The sequence below is a fragment of the Equus asinus genome, chromosome 9 (genome assembly GCF_041296235.1).
Source record: "Equus asinus isolate D_3611 breed Donkey chromosome 9, EquAss-T2T_v2, whole genome shotgun sequence".
NCBI classification, from domain to species: domain Eukaryota; kingdom Metazoa; phylum Chordata; class Mammalia; order Perissodactyla; family Equidae; genus Equus; species Equus asinus.
In genome coordinates this window covers 44,430,689-44,442,206 of record NC_091798.1, presented here as the reverse complement: position 1 = coordinate 44,442,206, position 11,518 = coordinate 44,430,689, and the positions used below count along the sequence as shown (strand labels likewise).

Genomic DNA, 11,518 nt, shown 5'->3' with positions numbered 1-11,518 from the left:
GACTTTGAACTTCTCACCTCCAGAGCTGTGAGGGAATACATTCCTGTTGTTTTAAGCCACTCGGTCTATGTACTTTGTTATGGCAGTCCTAGGCACTAACACACCAGGCTGCTTCTGCTGCCTGGAACGCCCTTCCACCCTGTCCCTTCAAGTCCCCTCACCTGCTCCACATGGGTCCAGTTGAGTGTGGCTTCTCTGTGGGCCCCGATGCTGAGCCTGTGTCCAGTAGATCTGTAAGGCTGGCTGGCCAGCTTGTCTCCCCAACTAGGCTGTAGGCTCCTTCAGGGCAGGCCTGACCTGTGGTAGGGCAGCATGGTGTGAGGAGAATGAAGGAGCAGTCAAAGGCTGACAAGCCCCTCTCAGACTGGGATGTGCCATCTGTTCTTCCACAGCCTGGCCTAGCTCAGGTGGGCACAAGGCAGTCCACAGAGAGGTTACAGCATCATTCACACGGGCCACTCTCAGCTCCTCCACTCTCCACTCCCCTCCTGGCCCTGTGTGAGTCTGAATAACTTGGGGAAATTCCTAACCTTCCCTTTCAACTGGGCCATTGGGCCCTAGGAGTTTGCCACAACATAACTGCTCAGGTCCCTCCAACAAGGACTGTCTGTGGCTGGATGACTCATGCATACTGCTCCATCCCGCAGCCTTGGGTGGGACCCAGGGCTGGGGATAGTGCCAGCCAGGGCAGGCTAGGAGCTTGGACATCCCATTGCCCCAGTCCAGTCCCCAGGAACGGAGTGTACTCAAGGCTTCAGGACAAAAATCTAGAAGCAGGGAAGCAACTCTCATTTGAATTGAGATCTGAGTGATGAAAAAGAGCAGAGGAAACAGTAAGTTCAAAGGCCCTGAGGTAGAAATGAGCTTGGCATGATCAAGAACTGAAAAGAAGGCAGAGGAGGCTGGAGCATGGTGAAAGAGAGGTAGGACATGTGGCTAGATTGGGCCCACCTGGATAATCCAGGATAATCTCTCCATTTCAAGGTCCTTAATTTAATCACATCTGCAAAGTTCCTATTACCATGCAAGGTAACATATTCCAGCTTCTGGGGAGCACAACATAGACATCTTTTCGGGGGGGGGGGGACGGATTTTTCTGCCTACTACCGTATCTCTCTCATTTTCTGCTCTGTTTCTTTCACTCTATTGCTACATTTCTGTTTCCCTGTCTTTCTACCTACAATATTTGAATCTGACCATGGATCTACTGACCTGTCACCTAGTCACAATTTCTCTTCCTACTCCTTTATCAACTATCAACAAGTTATTTGTCAATCTATCATTCCTCCATGACTTTAATCTTTGAATGTGATAATTGCATCACCCCTCAGCCGTTTATCTAATAAAGTGACTTTTAAATTCCATCTATCATTTAGTTGTCCTCTGTCCATGATGAATTATCAGTCATCTAGCTCCATATTTGCACGTGTAACATATGTGAACATTCTTTCTCAATGTCTGCAAATAAATCCATAAATATTCACTGAGTTCTTGCCATGTGCCCAATTCTATGTCATGTATGAGTGAGATAAAGGGCTGATAACACCCCCAGTAGCCATATTGGGTCCTTTTTCATCACCATCATCAACATCAATGTCATCATTGCAAACCCATGCACACTGTCCAATTTTGTTATCTACATAGGAACCATTTTTATATGGACTTTCAAGACAAATATAAGCTGTTCTAATCTGCCTTTTGCTCACTAGCCAGGCTGTGTGTGCATAAATAATGCAGACTCATTTTAACTTGATGTTAGATAAAGTGTGGGTAGAAAAGTATATCTGCTGGGCAAGCATCTTATGCATCAAATAACAAATCCTAAAGTTAAAGGGAAATTATTTTTAGGTTGTCTGGGCAAATAGCACAGAAGATGGGGACACCAAAAATGTGGCATCAGGCATGTGTGGGCACATGCAGACAACACACACACACACACGTGGGTACACACAAATGCACACGTGCGCACTCAAGCACATATGCACCTTCTCTCTTCCTCTGCCCCCACATAGTGGCTCCTTCCTGCTCCCTCCTCCCTCCACGCACGTACAGGGCCAAAGCAGACACTTCAGCACTGACTCACATCCTCCCTCATCTTGTTTCCAGTCTAGGAATCTCACCTCTCCTCCTGGGCTGAGGTATTCCGGGGCAAGGATGGTGCCTGATCTTTCTTGGGCCTGCCCTTCCAGCCTGGCCGGCCAGACGACTTGACACCTAAGAGCTGCTTCTCTTTTCTTGAACTCTGAGGGCAACTGGGGATCAGGGAGGTAAGGGGCTAGATGCCTAGGGGCAGAGGTTCTCCAGAGAAGCCCCTACTGCCCAACACGGTTCCCTCTGGGCAGAGGAATCTGCCTCTGGTGCCCCAGCTGGAAGCCAGGGTAATGCAGGGTTTCTTTCTCCTGTAGAACTCTCCTAAAGGAGCTGTGTGAGGTGGATAATCTGCCTGGAGCTGGCCTAGCTGGGGATCAGCTCAACAAGAATTCCCTCCTTTCCAAGCATCTCCGTTGCACAAGCATCCAGCGCTAATTCCTGTCCAAGCCTCTCCTTGGCTAGAGATCCAGCACATTCGGATGCAGCTTGCCCCCTGCCAGAGCTGCAGGTCCCCGATGTCAGGCAGTTATAACACCCAAGAACACCCCAGGCTCACAAGTCACTTTGTCCACAGCCCTAAGGGAGGAATGGCTTGCTCACTAGTGCCTGTAGGAGGCTCGCAAGGCAGCCACCTTGCACCCTGGAGCACTTCCCAGCAGTGGGAGGCTAGTCCAGGCCAGGACACCATTAATGAAGCCTTGACTGGGGTGAGGCATCTCAGGGCCAGCTGGCCTTGCTGCTTCTGGTTCCACACTGAGCCTTGATTCTATCCACATACTTGACTCCATCCAAATCCAAAGTATGCCCCTCCCCCATCTTCTCGTATCCTCAGGGCAGAGAACTCCTCTAACACATCTCTGTAGCCTGAAGCCAGCCCAGAGCAACCATAGGAATTATATGCAGAGCAGATCTGCACCTGTGCACAGCCCCACCACCCCCAGCATCTCACAGCCCAGAGCCCAAGCCCTGGCCTCAAGCAATCTCCACTTCTTTGCCTAACCCGGAGCCCTCACTTGGTGGGTTCCATTAACTGCTTAGGGCCCACCAGGTAATGAATTATCCCTACATTTGCTTCCTAAGGATCCAGGCTGGCCAGGTATGCTCAAGCCAAACATGTTGGGGAAGAAATGGCCCTCCATCTGTTGGAGAAGGGAGCTCCTCCTGGAGGCCACGTTGCTCAGAAAGTTATCTCTTCCCACACTGGTTCCCAGTCCCAGCCTGGCCTATGCCCAAGTCCCAGCAGACCAAAGGCCAAGCGGGGCTTTTCCATGACTTTGTTGGAGCTCAACCTCCATGGGAAGGGTCTGGAATGGACTTAGAATCTCAGACTGGACCATCTGGAGAAGCCCAGAGAGCCCCTGACATTGGGACCCAAAGAGGGTCAAACAGGCCCCAGGCCACCCAAGAGTCAGCCCTGAAACTAGACCAGAGGGCAGGCTTCTTGCCCCTGCCCTCCAGGACAGGAGAATTCCGTGGGGCACCTGTGGGGCAACCAGCACCACCCAAATGCAAAGGGCTTCTTGAGGCTCCCCCAACAACCACAGGGTCAACTCTTCCTCTCCATCTCCACAGCCCCCTACCCCAGGCCTCACCCCTTCCCAACCTCACTCCCTATGCTCCAACATAGGCAACTGGTCATCAGTTTGATGAGTATCTTTCCAGATGCTTTATTTTTTTCTACAAAATTACATATATCTGTGTGTCTGTGTTCAGATAAAAATGTAGACTTTTGCAGGTATTTTTTAATGTGAATGGGATCATATTGTAAATTACCCTGAAACTTGTTTGTCATTTAGCACTTTTATTGGGGCTCTTTCTATATCAGACACATAAAATCACATAATACTTTCTAGTTTGCTGCCTTCTTTTTGCACTGTGGTTTATTTAGCCAGTCCTTTAGTGGTGGACATTCAAGCTATTTCCAGTTTTTCACTGTTACAAACACCGTATTGATGTTCTTAAACAGATCTCCTTGTGCCCACATCAGAGCGTCTCTCTGGGGGAGATTCCTGGAAGTAAACTGTATGCTTTCATCTCCTCCCTCCAACCTGGGGCAACTTCAAGGTCTCACCTTTCACCCTCAAGCAGCTTTCTAGTATATTTTCCTGTACAAAAGGCAATTCCCTCTTCAGGAAGAACCTTGAGGCCAGCTATTAGCATCATGTTCTATACACCACTGCACTGTTGTGGACCAGACAGACACCACCTGTCCCTTTGGAACATCCTCCATCCTCTCATCTCATCTGAAGTACCATCTATATGTAAGTCCATCTCCAGGCCCTTCTTATCTCTTGACCATTGCACCCCACAGGCTCCCAAGAGGGCTTGTTTCACCTTGACCATCCTGCACATGCTTAAGGACTTGTTTTCCTAAATGGGCCTAAATTCCTTGAAGATAGGATCTAGACCTGGAACTCACTGCCCTAAGATAAAGCCTTGTGTGTGTAAGTAATTGTCAAATGCATGCAATTTCTAACAAAACCAAGTTACCTCCAGCATGGCTATGAACTCATCAGTAAACTCATGGGAAAGGTCTTTGTAAGACTGCCAGATGGGGGGAGATTTGCTTCAATTTATCAGAAACCCTAGGAAAAGATGAAAGGGTTTTTCTTACACTGTTCAGCTTGACTTGGAGCCAGTGCCTTTGATTCTTGGTGGTTCTTGCATTGGGCCAGGCCCCTCAGCTCCGAGTGGGGCGTCTCACACTTTGACTGTGGTCAAGCTGGCCCCTGACTTGGCTGGAGTTACTGCCTGCTGCCAGGGGAGGCATTTGGAGGCCCCAGGGATCTTAATTGCTTTCTGCCATCTGTGGCCACTGGGCTGGGTCTGAGAGTCTGAGAAGGGACAGGTGGCCTGGCTGGCACATCATCCAGACATCTCCTCAGGCTGGTCAGTACCATCTCTAAACCAGCTGGCAAAGGCTCCAGAGGGGTGCCTCTCCCAGGCACGCATTTGTAGTGCACTACAGAAAGAGCCAAGGCTGAGCTTGCCAGGGCAGTGTCTTCAGCCACAGACACAGCCCTGGGCAGCTTTTCTCTCTGTCCCAAACCCCAGCAGCAGCCCTGCCTGGAGCCTAGAAGGCAGAAGCTGCTGTTTGTCCTCTCCTGAATCCCAAATTATGCGCCTTGCAGAGGGCTGGGCACATAGTAGGAAGCTAGGAAATATTTACTGAACAACCAACAGAATGAATGTTCACCCTACCTTAGAGGAGGCCACCTAATGCCACTGACTATATGTGGGAGGGTAAGGCTTGGATTCCAGAAACAAAAGAGACGGAAGAAAGTGTGAGCAAACCTCACCTGCATCTGTGCAACTTCCCAGATTCCATTCTTTCCCGTCAGGATTCCAAGGAATTCTCCAGGAACTCTAAAGTTAGGGCAAGTGTTGTCATCCAATTTTCCTAACTCTCTAAACCTGTGCTACTTCAAGTGCGATCCGTGGACCAGCAGCGTCAGCATCATCAGAGAACTTGTTAGAAATGCAGACTCTCAGGTTCCATCCCAGACCTAATGAATCAGAATCTGCTCTTGAACAAGATCCCAGGTGATCTGTGTGCATGTGATAGTTGGACACTACTGCCTTAAGCAGCTAGTGAGTGAACACATGCCCGGAACCTGCGTGAGGACTTCTCACCTGGCACAAAATGGGCTGTTGGAAAGTGTGGCTAACTATACCTGAGGCTTCTGCCTAGCTTTATGACTCAGACCAATTATTGAGTTAGGTATTTTCTGTCTCTCCAGCCCTTGAATACTGTCTAGAATATAGTAGGCACTCAATAAATATTCGATGAATAAATGTTGAATGATTCTCATGCTTTTTTCTCAATTTAGGATGCTTAGAGGATGGTGGACCTCTGCTTATAGATATAAATTGCAAGTTATTTGAAAGGATGTTTGTTCCTAATAAGGAACCCTGGAAAAACAGCTATTCTCTAAAGAACAGTTACTGGGTGTCAGGCCAAGGCTTGGTACCAGGTGGACAAGCTCTCAGTGTTTTACAAAGTGTGGTTCAAGGCCAAGGGCATCAAGAGTGACCAGGTACTTGTTAAAAATGTGGTTCCCTGGGCCCTGTCCTGGACGTGCCCATTGAGGACCTTTGAGGATGAAGCCAAGAAATTTGCATTTTTAACAAGCATCCCAGGCACACTAAAGTTTGGGAATTATTGCATCCCTAGTTTACAGAAGAGGAAACTGAGGCAGAGAGAACTGACTTGTGTGAAGTCACAGAGCCAGTGAATGATGGAGACAGGACTCAAACCCAAGACTGCCTAAATCTGGAACCCACAATTCTAACCATATTGTCTGTTACACTGGAAAACTGATGCCCAGTCTGGCTGTCTGTATTTAGCCATATATATCACTTTGTGTGTGTTTCAAGTGTTCACAAAATTTGCTAGATTGTGAACTCTTGGAAGGCAGTGATGTGTTTTATTTCTCTCTGTGTCTGTAGTATCCATTACCATGCCTAACACCTGGAAGATCCTCAAAAAAAGTTGTTTGAATTGAATTTTTACAGATACATGATTATCCATCTCTATAAACATACATTCACAGAGAACAACTCATTTTCAGGTAGCATCTTGGAACAAGCTGTAACAACTATATACTTTCCCGCTCTCTCTTTAACCCACTCAATCAAACTTTTGCTCAAGCCACTCCATTGCCCTGGCTCTTGTCAAGATCACCAGTGACCTCAACATGGCTGAACCTAAAGATCAACTGTCGGTCCTTATCTTACCTGACCCCCTCCCCTGAACCCCTGCCCCTGTGGCTTGGGACATAGAACTTTCCCCCTCCTGAAACTATCTTTGCTTGGCTTCCAGGATATTCCTCCTATCTCTCTGGATGCTGCTGCTTCTTTTTTATTTTTTTCCAACTTTTTCATTGTGGTAAAATACACATTAACATAAAATTTACCATCCACCATTTTTAAATGTACAGTTCAGTGATATTAAGCACATTCACGTTGTTGTGCACCCATCACCACCATCCATCTCCAGAACTCTTTCATCTTGCAAAACTGAAACTCTGTACCCATTAAACAATATCTCCTCATTCCTCCTTCCCCAAACCCCTGGCAACCACCATTCTACTTTGTCTCTATGAATTTCACCACTCTAGACATCTCACAGAAGTGGAATCATACAGTATTTGTCTTTTTGTGACTGGCTTATTTCACTTAGCATAAGGACCTCAAAGTTCACCTATGTTGTAGCATAGTGCAGAATTTTCTTCCTTTTTTAAGGATGAGTAATATTCCATTCTATGTATATACCACATTTGGCTTATCCATTCATCCATCAACAGACTCTTGGGTTGCTTCCATATTTCACCTATTATGAATAATGCTGTTGTGAACATGAGTGCACAAATACCTCTTTAAGACCCTCTTTTCAATTTTTTTGAGTATATACCCAGAAATGGAATTGCTGGATCATAGGGTAACTCTATTTTTAATTTTTTGAGCAATGGCCATACTGTTTCCACAGTGGCTGTACTATTTTACATTCCCACCAACAGTGCACAAGGATTCTAATTTCTCCACATCCTTGCCAACACTTCTAACTTTCTGTTTTTTTTTTTTAATGGTAGCCATCCTAATGGATGTGAGGTGGGATCCCATTGTAGTTTTGACTTGCATTTCCCTAATAATTAGTGATGTTGAGCATCTTTTCATGTGCTTATTGGCCATTTGTATTTCTTCTGTGGAGAAATGTCCAGATGCTTCCTTTTTAACAAAGTCTTGCTGATTCCTCTTCATCTTCCAGACCTCTTAACCTTGCAGTGCCCAAGGACACCATCCTTGGACCTCTTCTCTTTCTATACTCACTCCCTTAGTGATCTCAAACAGCCCTACAACTTTAAATATCACCCACCTGCTGACCACTCTCAAATGATATCTTCAGCCCAGCCCTTCCCCAGGTGCTGGGGTTGCCACGTCTAGCTGCCTACAGGATGGCTGCACATGGTTGTCTAATAGGCATTTCAGGCTTAACATGTCCACTGCAGAGCTCCTTTTCCTCCCCTAGAAGCCAGTCCTTCCACAGTTTGCCCCATCTCACATGGCAACTCCATCTTTCCATTGGCTCAAGGCAAAACTCTTGACTTCTTGTTTTCTCACACTCCATCAACAAATCCTGTTAGAGCTATCTTCAAAATATATTCAGAATTTGACCACTTCCACTGCTGCTGTTCTAGTCCAGGTTAACATCATCTCTCACCTGGTTTATTACAGTGACCTCATAACTGGTCTTCCTGCTTCAGCCTTCCCCCTTCAGTCTGTCCTCCATCTGGCAGTAGAGTAACCTGTAAAATCCAGTGCCACATCATGTCACTTTTCTGTTCAAAACCATCTGTATTACTTCTAGCAAAAGCTAAATTCCTAATAATGCCCTGTAAATAATCTCTTCCTTGTACTTGGCCATGTTAAACACATTCCTGCCTCAGGGCTTTGCACTTGCTGGTGTCTCTGCAGAGATAGCGATTCTTAACTTTTTATTTTGTGCCATGGACCCCCCTTTGTCAGTCAATGATGGCTGTGGACTCCTTCTAAGTATAATATCTTTAAATCCATGAAATAATTTCCATAAATTATAAAGAAAGCCATTTATATTGAAATACAACTCTCAAAATATTTTTAAAATGTGTAATATGGTAATATATGTGTTTCTTATCAATTCATTAATTTACAAGAGTTAGCAGCATAATTTTGAAGTAGTAATGAGTATAATGATATCTTGAGATATTTTTAACAACTATAATGCAATATGAAAATACCTGTGATTTCTACTAGCAACAACGTCACAGGTGCTGCTAATATCACTGTGATTTGCTGTCTGCATTCATAATTGAAGAGCATGCTAAATTTTAGTTAGTGAAAATAGAGACAATTTTTTTCTTGCCATATAAGGTCAAGACCCCATGAATGCTATCCATAGACCTCTAGAGGGGGTGTCTGTAGACTCCAGGTTAATAACCCCTGGCTTAGAATGTTCTTCCCCCTTCCACCCTCACTGCTCACTCCTTCCTCTCCTTCCCCTCAAAGCCACCTTCTCAGTGAGCTCTCCCCTGAGGACTCTATTTAAATTGCATCCCCACATTCCTTATCCCTCTTTCCTACTTAATATTTCTCCATAGCACTTACTCACCTTCAAATATAATATTTTTTAACTTATTTTTTAATTGTGTATTTCCTTCCACTAGAAAATGGGTTCTATGAGAGTAGGCATTTCTGTCTGTCATGTTTGTGCCATGTCCCCAGCACCTAGAACGGTGCCTGGCATACAGGAGGAACTCAATAAATATTTGCCGGAGAAAAACAAAGATTTCATCTCTGAGAATCCCATGTTTCTTCTCATTTTTTTTCTGTAAAAAGTTAATGAATGATTTGTGAGACTTTTAATAAAGATTCAGGAATTATCATCAGTTTTATTGCTATCATTCTGTTAACATTTCTAAGGGTAACCTTAAACAGTAGCAGAGAGCTGTGGAAACCCAAGGATTCTGAGGGAGCTTCCAGTGCTAAACAAGAAGTACCTTCCAAAGACTCTTTAGGGACCTGGGTCTCACCCAAACTCAGGGAAACACCTCAGAGGCAAAGTGCTGCCAATATAGCAGTCAGGCCCCCATCTCCAAGCAAACCAATGATACTGATACTTTATCTCCGGCAGTGTGGTAAAATGGAAAATACATAGGTCTCGGGGTCAGCTGGACTGGTGGTGCCAATTCTGCCACCACTTGCTAGCTGTGTGACTGTTAGTAAGTTACTAAACCTTTCTGGATAGGTAAGATGGGGTCTTTGTGAGAATGAAATGGGATGGCTTGCACAGCGCACAGCACAGAGCAGGTGCTCTATAAGTGGTCATCCCCTCCCTCTTCCATCTCTCTAGGTCATTTTATAACTACTTGCCAAGGTTCATGGGATCCTGATGGCTCAGAGGAGGAGCCCGTCCAGTCCTCTCCTGCATGCACCCCCTCTGCAACTAGACCCAACCCCAGCAGTCCCTTGGACTGTACCACTGGAAATCGGTGCCTCCACTCTCACCTCAGATGTGTGGCTGAGACTGCCATGTGGACCTTGACCATGAAGCCCACCATTTATCACAGTGTTTTCTCCTGGCCTTCCCTTTTGCCCACACTGGAAGACTTTGTAGATATACTCAGAGCGTAACACAGAAATCATTGTCCCCCAGTTTTTCAGTGTAAAGAGCTTTCAGGGAGCGCAATCACCCTTCTCAAACGTAGGCACCAGGGAAATGCTAATATACATGTACACTATGAGCCAGGCCCTGTTCACACATATAGCATGTATATGTACATATACACAAAGAGGTATATGTGCACACGTGTATATATATACACGAGGCCTCAGGAACTCTCCAACCCTCCCATTCTACAGAAGAAGAAAAAGAGACCTAGAGACATGAATTCATCATCTTGCCCACATCAAGCAGCTTCTGAACTGCAGAGCCAGGATTAGAACCCAGCTATTTAACCATTTTGTTACATGCTCACAGCCTGCAACATGTATTTCCAGGCACTGAGCTTGGACTTGGGAAAACCAGCTGACCATTAAGAGCTAGAGCCAGGTCTTACTGGGAGGTGATACCCAGCCCCTCAGTCTTGCCAGACAAGCCTCTCCAGACTTTGTGAATGAAGGCCAAGGAAAAGAAATGTTGCAGTGACTCCCTTTGAGCTCATATTTCTTTCTTGTTGCAAAAAGTGCTTATTTCAGCATCCATCATCTCCCTCTTTGTTGTGCAGACAATCTGCCCTGTCGAAGGATTTGTGCTGTTATTACGCGTTTGTTTATTATTAGATTTATTTCTCCTATAAGCAAATGTGTTCACAACATTCCATCGGGGAATCTTCTTAATTGTCACATAAATGTCATCTTATGTAAATTGAATATTTATCTTTCCATGGAAGGGGGAAGAGAGGAAAGAAAGAATAAACAATCTTCAGTCTTGGAGAGAGAAGGCGGTTCCTGTCCCAGTTCACAACTCACCGACCTGCCTTCAAAGCCAAAGGTGAGCTAAAAAAAATTATTGGATCATTTTTGAGGGGCAGCCAAACGGGAGGGGGAAGAAAAGTTGGCAACGCTGTTTTGGGGATGTTGCGCCAGGCTCTCAAGTCTCCCCCCAAAACCCTGCCTGAAAGTAGACCACCCCCTCCCCAACTGGCAGCATCCGGAGAAGGCTACAGTTTGCCTTCCACTCCTCCCTATCCAGGAGGCCAGCCCTACTCCTTCCTCGAGAGGTGAGCGCGGCGGGCGCAGCGGGTTGGGTGGGTGTGGCCCGCGGCTCCGGGAACCGACCCAAGGCCCCGCCACCGCCCGCGAGCCGCCCGACGCCCGCCTGCACGGCGAGCGCAAGCTCTTCTTCCAGAAACTGCGAGGATCCGAGCGCACTGTTTGTGCACCACAAGGT

The 11,518-nt window shown here is 46.2% G+C and overlaps 1 protein-coding gene across 2 annotated transcripts in view; it reads left to right on the top strand.

Moving 5' to 3' along the window:
* The first annotated feature begins 11,348 nt into the window (after window positions 1-11,348).
* JADE2 (jade family PHD finger 2) overlaps window positions 11,349-11,518 on the top strand; it is a 51,966-nt gene continuing 51,796 nt past the window's right edge. Inside the window, exon 1 of one of the 2 annotated variants that reach the window (XM_070517359.1) lies at window positions 11,349-11,516. The gene's annotated coding sequence lies outside the window, so the exon portion shown is untranslated. The remainder of the gene's footprint in view (window positions 11,517-11,518) is intronic. The other variant, XM_044780478.2, reaches the window with a different exon arrangement.